The sequence below is a fragment of the Hylobates moloch genome, unplaced genomic scaffold, assembly GCF_009828535.3.
Source record: "Hylobates moloch isolate HMO894 unplaced genomic scaffold, HMol_V3 SCAFFOLD_7, whole genome shotgun sequence".
In the NCBI taxonomy this organism is placed as follows: domain Eukaryota; kingdom Metazoa; phylum Chordata; class Mammalia; order Primates; family Hylobatidae; genus Hylobates; species Hylobates moloch.
In genome coordinates, this window is record NW_026652282.1 from 51201663 (window position 1) to 51219277 (window position 17615).

Below are 17615 nucleotides of genomic sequence, written 5' to 3' on the forward strand. Positions count from 1 at the left end.
TTTTGATTGAGCAGGTTGGAAACACTCTTTTTGTAAAATCTGCGCAGGAACATTTTTGACCTTATTGAAGCCTATGGGGAAAAATCAAATATCCCCAGATAAAAACTACAAAGAAGCTATCTGTGAAACTGCTTGGTGATGTGTGGATTATGCTCACAGAGTTAAAATTTTCTTTTTATTCGTCAGGTTGGAAACACCCTTTTGTAGAATCTGTGAAGGGATATTTGGGAGCCCATCAAAGCCTACAGGGTAAAACCTTTCATCCAAAGATAAAAACTAAAAAGAAGATATCTGTGAAACTGCTTGATGATGTGTAGATTCTTCTCACAGAGTTAACCTTTCCTTTGACTCAGCAGATTGGAAACACTCTTTCTGTAGAATATAAGAACAAATATTTCAAAGCTTATTGAGGCCTATGGGGAAAACAAAACATTCCCAGATTAAAACTAGAAAGAAACAATCTGTGAAACTGCTTTGTGATGTGTTGATTCATCTCAAAGAGTCAAACCTTTCTTTTTATTCAGCAAGTTGTTAAGGCTCTTTTTGTATAATCTGCAAAGGGACATGTGATGGCCCATTGGGGTGTAGGGTTGAAAGCAGAAAATCCCCAGATACATGGTAGAAAAAAGATATCTGTCCAACTGCTTGGTGTAGTATGGATTCATCTCACAGAGATAAAACTTTCTGTTGACTCAGCAGGTTGAAAACACTCTTTTTGTAGAATCAATGACGGGAATTTTCAGAGACCTTTGACATCTATGGGAAAAAGCCGAATATCTCCAGATAGAAACTAGAAATAACCTAACTGTGAAACTGCTTGGTGATGCGTGGATTCATCTCATAGAGTTAAACATGTATATTGATTCAGCAGGTTGTAAACTCTCTTTTTGTAGAAGCTATGAAAGGACTTTTCAGAGCCCTTTGACATCTATGGGAAAAAACGAATATCCTCACATACAAACTAGAAAGAAGCTATCTGTTAAACTGCTTGGTGAGATCTGGATTCATCTCACAGGGTTAAACATTTCTTTCGATTCAGCAGGTTAAAAAACTCTTTTTGTAGAATCTGCAAATAGACACTTGAGAGCCCATTGAGGCCTGAGGGAAAAGCCTAATATCCCCAGATAAAAACTAGAAAGAAGCAATCTGAAAAACTGCTTGGTGATGTGTGTTCATCTCACAGAGATATAGGTTTCTTTTGATTCAGCATGTTTGAATTCCTCTATTTGTTGAATATGCCAAGAAACTTTTCAAAGCCCATTGAGGCTTATGGCAAAAAACTGAACATTACCAGATAAAAACTAGAAAGAAGCAATCTGTAAAACCTCTTTGTGATGTGTGGATTCACCTCAAATAATTAAACCTTTCTCTGATTCAGCAGGTTGGGAACACTCTTTTTGTGGAAACTGCAAAGGGACACTTGGGAGTCCATAGAGACCTAGAAGTAAAAACTGAAAATACCCAGATAAAAACTAGAAAGAAGCTATCTGTGAAACTGCTTGGTGATGTGTAAATTCATCACACAGAAATAAACCTTTCTTTTGATTCAACAGGTTGGAAACACTCTTTTTGTAGAATCTGCAAAAGGACATTTTGGACCCCACTGAGGCCTATGATGAAAAACGGAATATCGCCAGATAAATACTAAAAAGAAGCTATCTGTGAAACAGCTTGGTGATGTGTGGATTATTCTCAGAAAGTTAAACCTTTCTTTTGATTCAGCAGTTTGGAAAGACATTTTTGAAGAATCTTTGAAGGACAATTGAAAGCCCATTTAGGCATATGGGGAAAAATCAAATATCCCCAGATAAAAAATGGAAAGAAGCGATATGTGAAACTGCTTTGTGATGTTTGGATTCATCTCACAGAGCTAAAACTTTCTTTTGATTCAGCAGGTTGGAAGCACTGTTTTTGTAGAATCTGTGAAGGGGCATTTCGGATCCCATAGAGAACTATGAGGAAAAGCCAAATATCCCCAGATAAAAACTAGAAAGTATCTGTGAAACTGCTTGGTGATACGTGGGTTCATCCCAGTGACTTAAACCTTTCTCTTGATTTGGCATGTTGGGAACAGTTTTTTTGTAGAATCTGTTAAGGGATACTTAGGAGCCCATTTAGGCCCATGGAAAAAAGCCAAATAACCCCAGATAAAACCTACAGAGAATCTACCTGTGAAACTGCTTGGTGACAGGTGGATTCATCTCATAGAGTGAAAAGTTTATTTTGATACACCATGTTGGAAACACAGTTTTTGTAGAATCTGCAAAGGGACATTTAAAAGCACATTGAGGCCTATGGGCAAAAACTGAATATCCTGGGATAAAAACTAGAATGAAGCTATATGTGAAACTGCTTGGTATTGCGTGGATTCATCTCACAGAGTTAAACCTTATTGTAGGAAACATTTGGGGGCCCATTGAGGTCTATATGGAATAACAGAGTATCCCCAGATAAAATAAATAATTAAGCTATCTGTGAAACTGCTTGGTGTTGTGTCAATTCAGAGTGAAACATATTTTTTGATTCAACAGGTTGAAGACACTGTTTGTAAAATCTGCTATGAGATATTTTTTGTCCTTTGAGACCTATGGGGAAAAACAGAATATCCCCAAATAAATATAAGAAAGTAGTTATTTATGAAACTGCTTGGTGATGTGTGGATTTATGTCACAGAGTTAAATGTTTCCTTTGATGCAGCATGTTGGAAACACTCTTTTTGGAGGATCTGCAAAGGGACATTTGAGGGCCCATTGTGGTCTATGGGGAAAAACATTTGGGAGCCCATTTAGGTCTATGTAAAAAACCCAAATATCCCAAGCTAAAAACTACAAAGAAGCTATCTGTGAAACTGCTAGGTGATGGGTGGGTCACAGAGTGAAAGATTTCTTTTGATTCACCATGTTGGAAACACTCTTCTTATAGAATCTGTAAAGGGACATTTGAGAGCTCTTTGAGGTGTATAAGGAAAAACCAAATATCCCAAGATAAGAACTACAAAGAAGTTATCTGTGAAAATGCTTGCTGATGTGTAAATTAATCTCACAGAGAAATATTTCCATTGATTCAGCATGCTGGAGACTATCTTTGTAGAATCAGTGAAGGGAAATTTGGGATCCCATCGAAGCCTATAGGGAAAAACTCAATATCCCCAGATAAAAACATGAAAGAAGATATCAGTGAAATGGGTTTGTGATTTATGATGTGTGTATTCATCTCACAGTGTGAAACCTTTCTTTTGATTCAGAAGGTTGGAAAAACTCTTTTTGTAGAATCTGCAAGGGAACATTTGGGAGCCTAAAATGGTCTATGGGAAATAAAACAAGTATCCACAGAAAAAAACAGAAAGTAGCTATCTATGAAACTGCTTTGTGATGTCTGGATTAATCTCTCAGAGTTAAACTTTTCTTTTGATTCAGCAGGTTGGAAACAGTCTTTTTGTAGAATCTGTGAAAGGACATTTGAAAGCCATTTGAGGCCTATTGGGAAAAACAGAATATACACAGATAAAAACTAGAAAGAAGCTATCTGTGAAACTGCTTTGTGATGTGTGGATTCATCTCACAACCTTAAACTTTTCTTTTGATTCAGAAGGTTGGAGTCACTCTTTTTGTAGAAACTACAAAGGGACATTTAGGACACCATTGAGGTCTACGGGGAAAAGCTGAATGTCCCCAGATAAAAACTAGGAATAAGCTATCTGTGAAACTGCATAGTGATGTGTAAATTTATCTCACAGAGATAAACCTTTCCTTTGATTCATCAGGTTGGAAACACTCCTCTTGTAGGCTCTGTAAAGTTCTGGTTGGGGGCCCTTTGAGCCCTATGGGAAAAAACTGAATATCCACAGATAAATACAAGAAAGAAGCTATTGGTACAACTTCTTGGTGATGTGTGCATTCATCTGACAGAGTTAAATCTTTCTTCTGATTCAGCAGGTTGATAGCACTATTGGTGTAGAATCTGTGACAAAATATTTGGGAGCCCATTGAGGCCTAGGGGAAAAACAGAATATCTCCAGATACAAACTAGAAAAAAAGCTATCTGTGAAACTGCTTGGAGATGAGTGGATTCATCTCACAGTTAAACATTTCTTTAGAATCAGCATGTTGGAAAGACTCTTTTCATAGAGTCCGCAAAGGAATATTGGGAGCACATTGAGGCCTGTGGGGAGAAACTGAATATCCCCAGATAAAAAGTAGAAAGAAGCTATCTGTGAAAGTGCTTGGTTATGTGTTGATTCATCTCACAGAGTTACACCTTTCTTTTGTTTCAGCAGGTTGGAAACACTCTTCTTGTGGAATCTGCAAATGTGCTTTTTGGAGCCCATTGAGGCTTATGGGGAGAAACAAAATATCCTCAGTTAAAAAGTAGAAAGAGTCTATCTTTGAAACTGCTTGGATGTGTGGATTCAGCTCAAACAGTTAAACTTTCTTTTGATTTGGCATGTTGGAAACATTGTTTTTGTAGAATATGTGAATGGACATTTGGGAATTTATTGAAGTCTAGGGGAAAAACTGAAAATCACCATATACAAAGTAGATAGAAGCTACCTGTGAAACCGCTTGGTTATGTGTGGATTAATCTCACAGAGTTAAACCTTTCTTTTGATTCAGCAGTTTGGAAGCAATCTCTTTGTAGAATCTGCAAATGGAGATGTGTGAGCACATAGAGGCCTAAGGGGAAAAACCAAATATCCACAGATAAAAACTGGAAATAAGCCCACTGTTAAACTGCTTTGTGATGTGTGGATTCATCTCATTTAATTAAACCCTTCTTTTGATTAAGCAGGTTGGAAAAACTTTTTTTTAGAATCCATGATAAAACATTTTGTATCCCATTAAGGCCTACGAGAATAAAACATCATTATTCCCTGATAAAAACAACAAAGAAGCTATTTAGAAACTGCTTTGTCATGTGTGGAATCATCTCACACAGTTAAACCTTTCTTTTGATTCTGCATGTTGGAAACACTCTTTGTGTAGAATCTGTGAGGGATATTTAGAAGCCCATTGAGTCTAATGGGGAAAACCCAATATCCCTAGATAACAATGAGAAAGAAGCTATCTGTGAAACTGCTTTGTAATGTGAAAATTCATCTCACAGACTTAAACATTTCTTTTGATTCAGCAGGTTGGAAACACTTTTTTTTGTAGAACCGGCAAACAGACATTTGAAAGTCCATTGAGGTCTATGGGGAAAAACAGAATAATCCCAGATAAAAACTAGAAAGAAGCTACCTGTGAAACGGCTTTGTGATGTGTGGATCCACCCATCAGAGGTAAACCTTTCTTTTGATTCAGGAGATTGGAAACACTCTTTTTGTAGGATCTGCAAAGGGACATTTGGGAGCTCATTGAGGCCCATGGGAAAAAAAATATCCCCAGATAAAAACAAGAAAGATGGTATCTGTGAAACTGCTTTATGATCTGTGGATTAATTTCACAAAGTTAAACCTTTATTTTGATACAGAAGGTTGGAAACACTCTTTTTGTAAAGTCTGTGAAAGTACTTCTCAGAGCCGATTGAAGAGTCTGTGATGGGATATGGGAGAACCCATCATGGCCTATGGGGAAAATTGAAAATCCCCAGACAAAAACTAGAAAGATGCTATCTGTGAAAATGCTTTTTATTGTGTGAATTCATCTCACAGAATTAAACCTTTCTTTTGATTCTGCAGGTTGGAAACACTCTTTTTGTTGTGTCTGCAAGGAGATATTTGGGAGCCCATTGAAGCCTATGAGAAAATATGAATATCCCCAGATAAAAACTAGAAGGAAGCCATCTGGGAAACTGCTTTGTGATGTGTCTATTCACCTGACAGAGTTAAAACTCTAGTTTGATTCATCAGGATGGAAACACTTTCATTGAAAAATCTGCAAAAGGACATTTGGAAGCCCACTGAGGACTCTGGGGAAAACCCGAAAATCTGCAGATAAAAACAAGAAAGAAGCTATCTGAGAAAATGTTTCTGACGTTAGGATGCATCTATCAAAGAGTTAAACCTTTCTTTTGATTCAGCAGGTTGGAAACACTCTTTTTGTAGAATCTGTGAAGGGACATTTTGGTGTCCATTGGGTGCATATAAGAAAAAAGCAAATATCTCCAGATAAAAACTACAAAGAAGCTAACTGTGAAACTGCTTTGTGATGTGTGGATTCATCACAGAGACGTTAATCTCACTTTTTATTCAGAAGGTTGGATTCACTCTTTTTGTAGAATCTACAAAGGGACATTTGGGAGCCCATTGAGGCCTATGGGGAAAAACAGAATGTCCCCAGACAAAAACTAGAATGAAGCTATCCGTAAAAGTGATTTTTGGTGTGTGGATTCATCTCAAAGGGTTAAACTTTTCTTTTGATTCAGCACATTGGAAATACTCTTTTTTTTAGAAACTGTGAAGGGACATTTGGGAGACCATTGTGGCCTGTGGAAAAAAACTGAATATCACCAAATAAACACTGGAAAGAAGCTATGTGTTAAACTTCTTTGTGATGTGTGGATTCATCTCACAGAGTTAAGCCTTTCTTTGATTCATCTTGTTGAACAGACTCTTTTTCTGGAATCTTTGAAGGAAATTTTGGGAGCCCATTGGGGCCTATGGAAAAAAAAAGGAATATTCCCAGAAAAAACTAGAAAGAAGCTATCTCTGAAACTGCTTGGTGATATGAAGATTCATCTCACAGAGTTAAACCTCTCCTTTGACTCACCATGTTGGAAACACTCTTTTCATAGAATCTGTGAAAGGACATTTGAGATCCCATTGAGGCCCATGAGGAAAAAACAAATATCACCAGATAAAAACTAGAAAGACGTTATTTGTGAAATTGCTTTGTGTTCTGTCAATGAACCTCACCAAGATTAACCTTTCTTTTGATTCAGCATTCTGGAAACACTCTTTATAAAGAGTGTGAACAGGGACACTGTGAGCCCAGTTAGGCCTATGGGGAAAAACAGAATCTTTCCAGATAAAATCTACAAAGAGCCTATCAGTGATAGTGCTTCATGATGTGTGGATTCATCTCACAGAGTTCAACATTTTTTTTAATTCAGCAGGTTGGAAATACTCTTTCTTGCAGTATCTGTGAAGGGATAGTTGGGAACCCATTGAGGCTTATGGGTAAAAACTGAATATCTTCAGATAAAAAATACATTGAAGCTCTCTTTGAAACTGGTTTGTGATGTGTGAATTCACCTCACAGGAATTAATCTTTCTTTTGATTCAACAGGTTGGAAACACTCTTTTTCTAGAATCTGAGAAGAAACAATTGGGAGCACATTGAGGTCTATGGGGAAAAACTGAATATTCCCAGATTAAACCTAGAAAGAAGGTATCTCTGATGCTACTTTGTGATGAGTGGATTCATCTCACAGAGTTGAACCTTTTTCTATTCAGCAGTTTGGAAACACTCTTCTTGTAGAATCTGTGAAGGAACACTTGGGAGCCCATTGATGCCTATGACGAAAAACCGAATATCCCCAGTAAAAACCTAGAAAGATGCTATCTGTGAAATTCCTTTGTGATGTGTAGATTCATCTCTAAGAGTTAAACCTTTCTTTTATTCAGCAGGTTAAAAACACTCTGTTTGTAAGAAATTTGGGAGCACATGTTGGCCTATGGGATAAATAGAGTATCCTTTCATAAAAACTAGAAAGAAGCCATCTGTGAAACTTCTTGGTGATGTGTGGACTCATCTCATAGAGTTAAAACACTTTTTTCATTAAGCAGGTTGGAAATACTTATTTTGTAGACTTTGCAAAGAAACATTTGGGAGTCCCTTGTGGCCTGTGGGAAAAACAAATTATCTCCAAATAAAAACTAAAAAGAAGCTATGTGTGAAACTGCTTTCTGACACGTGGATTCATCTCAAAGAATTAAAACTTTCCTTTGATTCAGCAGATTGAAAACACCCTTTTTGTAGAATCTGCAAAGGGACATTTCAGAGCCCATTGAGGCCAATGGGGAAAAAAAATGAATATCACCAGACAAAAACTAGAAAGATGCTATCTGTGAAACAAATTTGTAAAGTGTGGATTCATCTCACAGGGTTCAACCTTTCTTTTGATTCAGCAGTTTGGAAACATGCCTTTTGAAGAATATGCAAAGGGACATTTTGGAGCCAAATGAGGCCTGAAAGCAAAAATCTAACATTCCCAGATAAAAACTAGAAAGGAGCTATCAGTGAAACTGCTTGGTGATGTGTGGATTCATCTCATAGAGTTACATCGTTTTTTGATTCAGCAGGTTGGAAACACTCTTGTTGTAGAATCTGGGAAGGGACATTCAGGAGACAATTGAGACCTATGGGGAAAATCCAAATATTTCCAGATAAAAGCCAGAAAGAAACTATCTATCAAACTCCTTTGTGACGTGTGGACTTATCTCAAGGAGTTAAACTTTCTTTTGACCAAGTAGATTGGAAATCCTCTTTTTCTAGACTCTGCAAAGAGACATTTGTGGGCTCATTGGGTCTATGGGGATTAACTGAATATCCGTGGATGAAAACTAGAAAGAAACACTCTGTGGAACTGCTTTGTGTTCTGTAAATTCATCTCACAGAGTTAAACCTTTTTTTTGATTCAGTAGTCTGGAATCACTGTATTTGTAGCATCTATGAAGGGATGGGAGCCCACTGAAGCCTATGGGGAAAAACTGAATATCCCCAGATAAAAACTACAAATAAGCTATCAGTGAAACTGCCTTGATATGTGAAGATTCATTTTACAGAGTTAAATTGTTTTTTGATTCTTCAGGTTAGAAACACTCTTTTTGTAGAATCTGCAAAGACACATTTGGGAGCCCACTGAGGCCTATGGGGAAAAACTGAATATCCCCAGATAAAAACTAGAAATAATCTATCTCTGAAACTATTTTGTGATGTGTGGATTCATCTTGCAGGTTTCAACTTTTCTTTTTATTCAGGATGTTGGAAACATTTTTTTTGTAGAATCTGGGAAAGGACATTTTGGATTTCTTTGAGGCCATTGGAGAAAAACAAAATATCCACAGATAAAAAGTAGAAAGAAGCTATCTGTGAAACTGCTTGCTGATGTGCGGATTTATCACACAGAATCAAACCTTTCTTTGACTCAGCAGGTTGGAAAAACTCTTTGTAGAAACTGTGAAGGGACATTTGGGAATGCACTGAGGCTTATGGGGAAAAACTGAATATTCCCAGATAAAAACTAGAAAGAAGCTATCTGTGACACTGCTTTCTGATGTGTGGAGTCATTTCACAGGGTTAAATATTTCTTTTGATTCAGCAAGTTGGCAACACCCTTTTTGTAGAATCTGTGAAGGGACATATGGGAATGCATTGAGGCATATGGGGTAACACAAAATATCCCCAGATAAAAACTATAAAGAAGCTGCATGTGAAACTGCTTTGTGATGTGTAAATTCATCTCACAGAGTTAAACCTTCCTTTTCATTCAGTAGCTTGGGACACGCTTTTTGTAGAATCTGCGAAGGGACTCTCTGCAGCCCATTGTGGCCTATGGGGAAAAACAGAATATCCCCAAATAAAAGCAACAAAGAAGCTATCTGTGAAAATGCTCTGTGATGTGCATATTAATCTCGCAGAGGTGAAGCTTTCTTGTGATTCAGTTCGTTATGAACACACTTATTTAGAATCTGCAAAGGGACACTTAGTAACCCTAATGGGGTTCAAAAGAAAGGCCTCAAAAGAAAAACTGAATATCACCAGATGAAAACTGGAAAGAAGCTATCTGTGAAACTGCATTGCAATATGTGGATTTATCTCACAGAGTTAACCCATTCTTTTGATTCAGCAGGTTGGAAAAACTTTTTTTCTAGAATTTATGAAGGGATATTTGAGAGTCCATTTAGGCCTATGGTGAGTTATGGAGTATCTCCAGATAAAAACTAGAAAGAAGCTCTCTGTGAAACTGACTTGTGATGTGTGGATTCATTTCTTAGGGATAAAACTTTATTTTGATTCAGCAAGTGGGAAACAGTCCTTTTGTAGAATAGGCAAAGGGATATTTGGTAGTCCTTTGAGGCCTGTAGGGAAAAACAGAATATCCCAGGTAAAAACTAGAGCAAAGCTATCTGCGAAAGTGCTTGGTAATTGTTGGACTCATCTCACATGATAAATTTTTGTTTTGATTCAACAGCTTGGAAACCCCCTTTTTGTAAAATCTGCTAAGTGACATTTGGGATTGCATTGAGGCCTATGGGGAAAAACCCAATATCTCCAGATAAAAACTTGAAAAGATATGTCTGTGAAACTGCTTTGTGATGTGTGAATTCATCTCACACAGTGAAAGCTTTTGTTGGATTCAGCTTCTTGGAATCTCTCTTTTTGTAGAAAACATGAATGCACATTTTGGAGCCCATTGGGTCCCATAATAACAAACCAAAAATCCCAAGATAAAAATTAGAAAGAAGCTATCTGTGAAACTGCTTGGTGATGTAAGGATTCGTCCCACAGAGTTCAACCTCTCTTGATTCACCAGGTTAGAAACAGTCTTTCCATAAAATCTGAGAAAGGACACTTAAAAGCCCTTTTAGGCATATTGGAAAAAAAAACGTGAATATACAGAGAGAAAACTAGAAGGAAGCTATCTGTGAAACTGTTTGGTGATGTGTGGATTCATCTCACAAAATTAAAACTTTTTTTTGATTCAGCCAGATGGAAAGAACCTTTTGGCAGAATATGCAAGGGGACATTTTGGAACCCATTGTGGCCTAAGAAGAAAAACTGAGTATCCCGAGATAAAAAACTAGAAAAATTTATCTGTGAAACTGCTTTGTGCTGTGTGGATTCATCTCACAGAATGAAGCGTTTCTTTTGATTCAACAAGTTAAAACACTCTTTTTGAAGAATCTGCAAAGAGACATTTGGGAGTACATTGAGGCCTATGGGGAAAAACTAAACATCCCCAGATAAAAACTAGAAAGAAGCTATCTATGAAACTGATTTCTGATATGTGGATTCATCTCACAGAGTTAAGCTTTGATTTGATTCAGCTGTTTGGAAACACTCTTTTGTAGAATCTGCAAAGGGACTTTTGGAGCCCATTGGGGCATATGGGAAAAAAACAAATATCCCCAGATAAAAACTAGAAAGAAGCTATCTGTTTAACTTCTTTGTGAAGTGTGGATTCACCTCACAGAGTTAAACCCCTCTTTTGATTCAACATGTTAAAAACACTCTTTTCATAGAATCTGCAAGTGGACATTTGGAAGCCCTTTGAAGCCTATGGGTAGAAACAGAACATCTCGAGATAAAAACTGAAAGAAGCTATCTGTGAAACTGCTTTGTGATGTATGGTTTCATGTGAAAGATTTAAACCTTTCTTCTGATTCAGTAGTTTGGAAACACACTTTTTGTATAATCTGCAAAGAAACAGTTGAGAGTCTATTGAGGCCTAAGGGGGAAAACTGAATATCCCTAGATAACAACTGGAGAGAAGCTGTCTGTTAAACTGCTTTGTGATATGTGGATCTATCACACAGAGGTAAACTTTTCTTTTGATTCAGCAGGTTAAAAACACTCTTTTTGTAGAATCTATGAAGGGACATTTGGAAGCTTGTTGAGGCCTTTGGAAAAAACCTGAATGTCCCCAGATAAAAACTAGAAAGAAGGTATTTTTGAAACTGCTTTTTGGTGTGTGGGTTCATCTCACAGAGTTAAATCTTTCTTTTGATTCAGCAGTTTGGAAAACTCTTTTTGTAAAATCTGTGAAAGGATATTTGAAAGCCAATTGAGACCTACATTAAAAAACCTGATGTCTGCAGATAAAAATTAGAAACAAGCTTTCTGTGAAACTGCTTTGAGGTGTGTGGATTCATCTTACAGATTTAAAACTTTCTTTTGATTCAGGAGGTTGTAAACAGTCTTTTTCTATCACCTGCAAAGAGACAATTGGGAGCATATTGAGGACTCTGGGGAGAAGTAAATGTCCCCAGATAATAACTAGAAAGAAACTCTCTGTGAAACATGTTAATAGTGTGCAGATTCATCTTACATGGTTAAAGTTCTCTTTTGATTCAGCTGGTTGGAAAAACCCTTTTTGTAGAATGTGCAAAGGGACATTTGGAAGTCCATTGAGGCCTATGGGATAAAAGAGAATAACCACAGATAAAAACTACAGAGACGCTATCTGTGAAACCACTTAATGATGCGTGGATGCATCTCACAGAGTTAAATACCTTTCTTTTGATTCAGGAGGTTGGAAGCACTCATTTTGCAGAATCTGTGAAGGGACATTTTGGAGCCCATTGAGGCTGATGCAGATATCCCCAAATAAAAACTGGGAAGAAGCTATCTTTGAAACTGCTTGGTGATGTATTATTTCGTGTCACATAGACAAACCTTTCTTTTGATTCAGCAGCTTGGAAACACTCTTTTTGTAGAATCTGCATAGGGACAAGTGAGAACTTTTTGAGGCATATGGCTGAAAATAAATATCCCCACATAAAAACTAGGAACATGCTATCTAAGAAACTGTTAATCTGTGGGTTCTTTTCACAGAGTTAAACTTTACTTTTGATTCTGCAGTTTGGAACACTCTTTTTGTAAAACCTGTGAAGGGACACTTCGAATTCCATTGAGGTCTAAAAGGGAAAACAGAATATCCCCAGATAAAAACTAAAAAGAAAAGACTGCTTGGTGATGTGTGAATTCATCTCACAGAGCTAAAACTTTCTTTTTATTCAGCAGGTTGGAAACACTCTTTTTGTAGAATCTGCAAAGGGATATTTAGTGGCCCATTGAGCCCCATGAGGAAAAACAGAATATACACAGATAAAAACTGGGAAGAAGCGATCTCTGAAACTGTTTCATGATGTGTGGACTCATCTCACAGGGTTAAACAATTCTTTTGATTCAGCAGGTTGGAAACACTCTATTTGTAGACTCTTTAAGGGGACATTTAGGAGCCCATTGACACCTAATGGGAAAAACAGAATATCCCCAGGTAAAAACAAGAGAGAAGTTATCTGTGAAACTGTTTTTTGACTTGTGGATTCATCTCAGAGTGTTAAAACTTTCTTTTGATTTGGCAAGTTGGAAACAATTTTTGGAAAGAATCTTCAAAGGGACATTTCAAAGCCCATTGAAGCCTATAGGGAAACCCCAAGTATCTCCAGATAAAAAGTAGAAACAAGCTATCTTTGAAACTGCTTTTTGATGTGTGGATTCATCTCACAGACATAAACATTTCTTTTGATTGAGCTGGTTGGAAAAAATCTTTTTGTAGAATCTGCAAAAAGACACTGGGGATTTTATTGAGGACTATAAGTAAAAAGCGAATATCCCCAGAGAAAAACTAGAAAGAATCTATCTGTGAAACTACTTGGTGATGTGTGGATTCATCTCACAGAGTTACACCTTATTTTTGATTCAGCATGTTGAAAATGCTATTTTTGTAGAATCTGCAAAGTGACATTTCACAGCACATATATGCCTATGGGGAAAAACCAAACCGAATATCCCCAGATAAAAATTAGAAAAAAGTGTTCTGTGAAAATGCTTGGTGATGTGTGGATTCAATTCTCAGAGTTAAACCTGTCCTTTGATTCACCAAGTTGGAAATGCTCTTTTTGTAGAATCTGTGAAGGGACATTTGGGAGCCTTTGAGGCCTAAGGGGAAAAACCGAATATCACAAAATAAAAATTAGAAAGAAGCCACCTCTGAAACTGCTTTGTGATGTGTGGATTTATTTCACAGAGTTAAACTTTTCTTTTGATTCAGCAGGTTGTAAATATTCTTTTTGTATAATCTGCTTAAGGAGATTTGGGAGTCCATTGAGGCCTAAGGAAAAAAAAATGAAAATCCCTGGATACAAACTAAAAAGAAGCTATCTGTGAAACTGCTTGTTGATGTGTGGATTCATCTCACAAAAGTTAAACCTCTCTTTTGATTGACTAGGTTGGAAACACTTTTTTTAGAATATCTGAAGGGACATTTCAGAGTGCATTGAAGCCTATGGGTAAAAACTTATATCCCCAGATAAAAACTAGGAAGAAGCTATCTGTGAAGCTGCTTGGTGATGTGTGGATTCATCTCACAGAGATAAAACTTTCTTTTGATTCAGCAGATAGAAAACACTCTTTTTGCAGAATCTGCACAGGGTCATAAAGGAGCCCGTTAAAACCTATTTGGAAAAACTGAATATCCCCAAATAAAAACTAGAAAGAAGCTATCTGTGAAACTGCTTTTTGATGTGTGGACTCATCTCACAGACTTAAACCTCTCTTTGATTCAACAGGTTGGAAACACTCTTCTCATACATCTGTGAAGGGACATTTGGGAGCCCATTGAGGCTTATAAGAAACAACAGAATATCACCAGATATAAATTAGAAAGAAGCTATCTGTGAAACTCATTTGTAATATGCAGATTAATCTCATAGATTTAAACCTTTCTTTTGATTTGGCATGTTGGAAACACTCTTTATGTAGAATCTGGAAAGGGACACATGGGAGCCCATCGAGGTCTACTGGGAAAAAACAAATATCCCCAGTAAAAAAACTATAAAGAAGCCATCTGTCTAACTACTTGATGATGTGTGGATTCATCTCACAGATTTAAACATTTCTTTTGATTCAACAAGTTGGAGATCCTCTCTTTGTAGAATCTGTGAAAAGACATTTGGGAGCACGTGGAAGCCTATGGGGAAAATCGAATATCCCCAGATAAAAAACTAGAAAGAAGCTATCCATGAAACTGCTTGGTGACGTGCAGACTCATGTCATAGAGTTAAAACATTTTTTTTTTGATTAAGCAGGTTGAAAACACTTTTTTTGTAGAATCTGTGAACCGACATTTGGGAGCCCATTGGGGCCTATGGGGAAAAAGTGAATATCCCCAGATAAAAACTAGAAATAAGCTATTTGTGAAACTGATTTGTGATGTGTTTATTCATCTCACAGAATTAAACCTTTCTTTTGATTCAGCAGGTTGAAAACACTCTTTTTGTAGAATCTGCAAAGAGACATTTTGGAACCCATTGACGCTTATAGGGATGAACTGAATATCCCCTGATAAAAACTAGAAAGATGCTATCTGTGAAACTGCTTTGTGATGTGAGAATTCATCTCACAGAGTGAAGCCTTTCGTTTGATTCAGCTGGTTGGAAACACTTTTTCTATAGAATCTGCAAAGGCACATTTGAAAGCCCATTGGGGCCTATGGGACAAAAAAATGAATATTCCCAAATAAAAACAAGAAAGAAGCCATTTGGGATCACATCGAGGCATATGGGGAAAAACTCAATATCCCCTGATAAAACTAGAAAGAAGCTATCTGTGAAACTGCTTCTTGAGAAGTGAATTCATGTTACAGAGTTAAACCTTTCTTTTGATTCTGCAGTTTGGGAACACTCTCTTTGTAGAATCTGCAATGGGACATTTGTGAGCCCATTGAGGCCTATGGGGAAAAATTTAATATCCCCTGATAAAAACTAGGAAGAAGCTATCTGTGGAACTGCTTGGTGATGTGCGGATTCATCTCACAGAGTTAAACCTTTCTTTTGATTAAGCAGTTTGCAAACACTCTTTTCGCACCATCTGTGAATGGACATTTGGGAGTCCATTGAGGCCAAGGGATAAAAACAGAATATCCTAAGCTACAAACTAGAAAGCAGCTATCTGTGACCCTGCTTAATGTGGTTTGGATTCATTTCACAGAGTTAAGTCTTTCTATTGATTCAGCAGGTTGAGAACTTTTTTTGTTGAATCTGTGAAGGGATATTTTGGAGCCCATTGAGGCCTCTGGGGAAAAACCGAATGTTCCCAGATAAAACCTAGGAAGAAGCTATCTGTGAATCTGCTTGGTGATTTGTAGATTCATCTGACAGAGTTAAACCTTTCTTTTGATTGAGCAGATTGGAAATACTCTTTTTGTAGAATCTTCAAACAAACATTTCAAAGCCTGTTGAGGCCTATGGGGAAAAACTGAACATGCCCAGATTTAAACTAGAAAGAAACAATCTGTGAAGCTGCTTTGTGATGTGTGGATTCATCTCAAATAGTTAAACCTTTCTTTTTATTCAGCAAGTTGGAAAGACTCTTTTTGTATAATCTGCAAAGGGACATTTGATCATCCATTGAAGCCTAGGGTTAAAAACGGAAAATCCGCAGACACCAGAAAGAAGCTATCTGCCAAACTGCTTGGTGACATGTGTATTCATCTCACACAGTTAAAAATTTCTCTTCACTCAGCAGGTTGAAAGCACTCTTTTTGTAGAATCTATGAAGGGACTATTAGGAGCCTTTTGACACCTATGGGAAAAAATGAATATCTCCAGATACAAACTAGAAACAACCTATCTGTGAAGCTGCTTGGTGATGTGTGGATTCATCTCACAGAATTAAAACTTTATTTCGAGTCAGCAGATTGGAAACTCTCTTTTTGTAGAATGTGTGAAGGGACATATTGGAGTTTATTGATGTGTGGGGGAAAAAATATCCCCACAGACAAACTAGAAAGAAGCCATCTGTGAAACTGCTTGGTGATGTTTGGATTCATCTCACAGAGTTAAACCTTTCTTTTGATTCTGCAGGTTACAAAACTCTGTTTGTAGACTCTGCAAAGGGACACTTGGGAGCACACTGAGGCCTGAGGGAAAGACATAATATCCCCAGATAAAAACTAGAAAGCAGTAATCTGTGAAACTCCTTGTTGATGTGTGGATTCATCTCACAGAGATATAACTTTCTTTGATTCAGCAGGTTTCAAACCCTCTGTTTGTAGGAGCCCTTTGGTAACTATGGGAAAATAACAAATATCTCCAGATAGTTATGAGAAAGAAGCTATCAGTGAAACTGCTTGGTGATGTGTGGAATCATCTCACAGAGTAGGAAACACTTTTTTTTTTAGAATCTGCACAGGGACTTTTCAAATCCCATTGGAGCCTATGGGAAAAATTTGAACATTCCCAGATAAAAGCCTGTTGATACCTGTTAAGAAAAACCAAATATTCCCAGATAAAAACTAGAAATAAGTTATCTGTGAAACTGCTTGGTGATGTGTGGATTCACCTCACAGAGTCAAACCTTTCTTTTAATTCAGCAGGTTGGAAACACTCTATTTGTCGACTCTGTGAAGGGACATTTCGGGGCCCATTGATGTCTACAGGAAAAAACCACACATCCCCTGATAAAGGCTAGAAAGAATTTATCTGTGAAACTCTTTTGTGGCATGTGGATTCATCTCACAAAGTTAAAACTTTCTTTTAGCCAGTTGGAAATGCTTTTTTTGAAGAATCTGTGAAGAGATTTTTCAAAGTCCATTGAAGCCTATGGGGAAAAACTGAATATCCAGAGATAAAAAGTAGAAAGAAGCTATCTGTTGAATTTCTTATTGATGTGTGGATTCATCTCACAGAGTTAAATGTTTCTTTTGATTCAGCAGGTTAGAAACACTCTTTCTGCAGAATATGCAAGAAGACACTTGGGAGCCTGTTGAGGCCTACTAGGAAAAACAAAATATTCCCAAATAAAACCTAGAAAAAAAACTATCTGTGAAACTGCTTGGTGATGTGTGGATTCATCTCACAGAGTTATACTTTTCTTTTGATTCAGAAGGTTGGAAACACTTATTATGTAAAATCTGTGAATGGATTTTTGGAGCCCATTGAGGCCCAT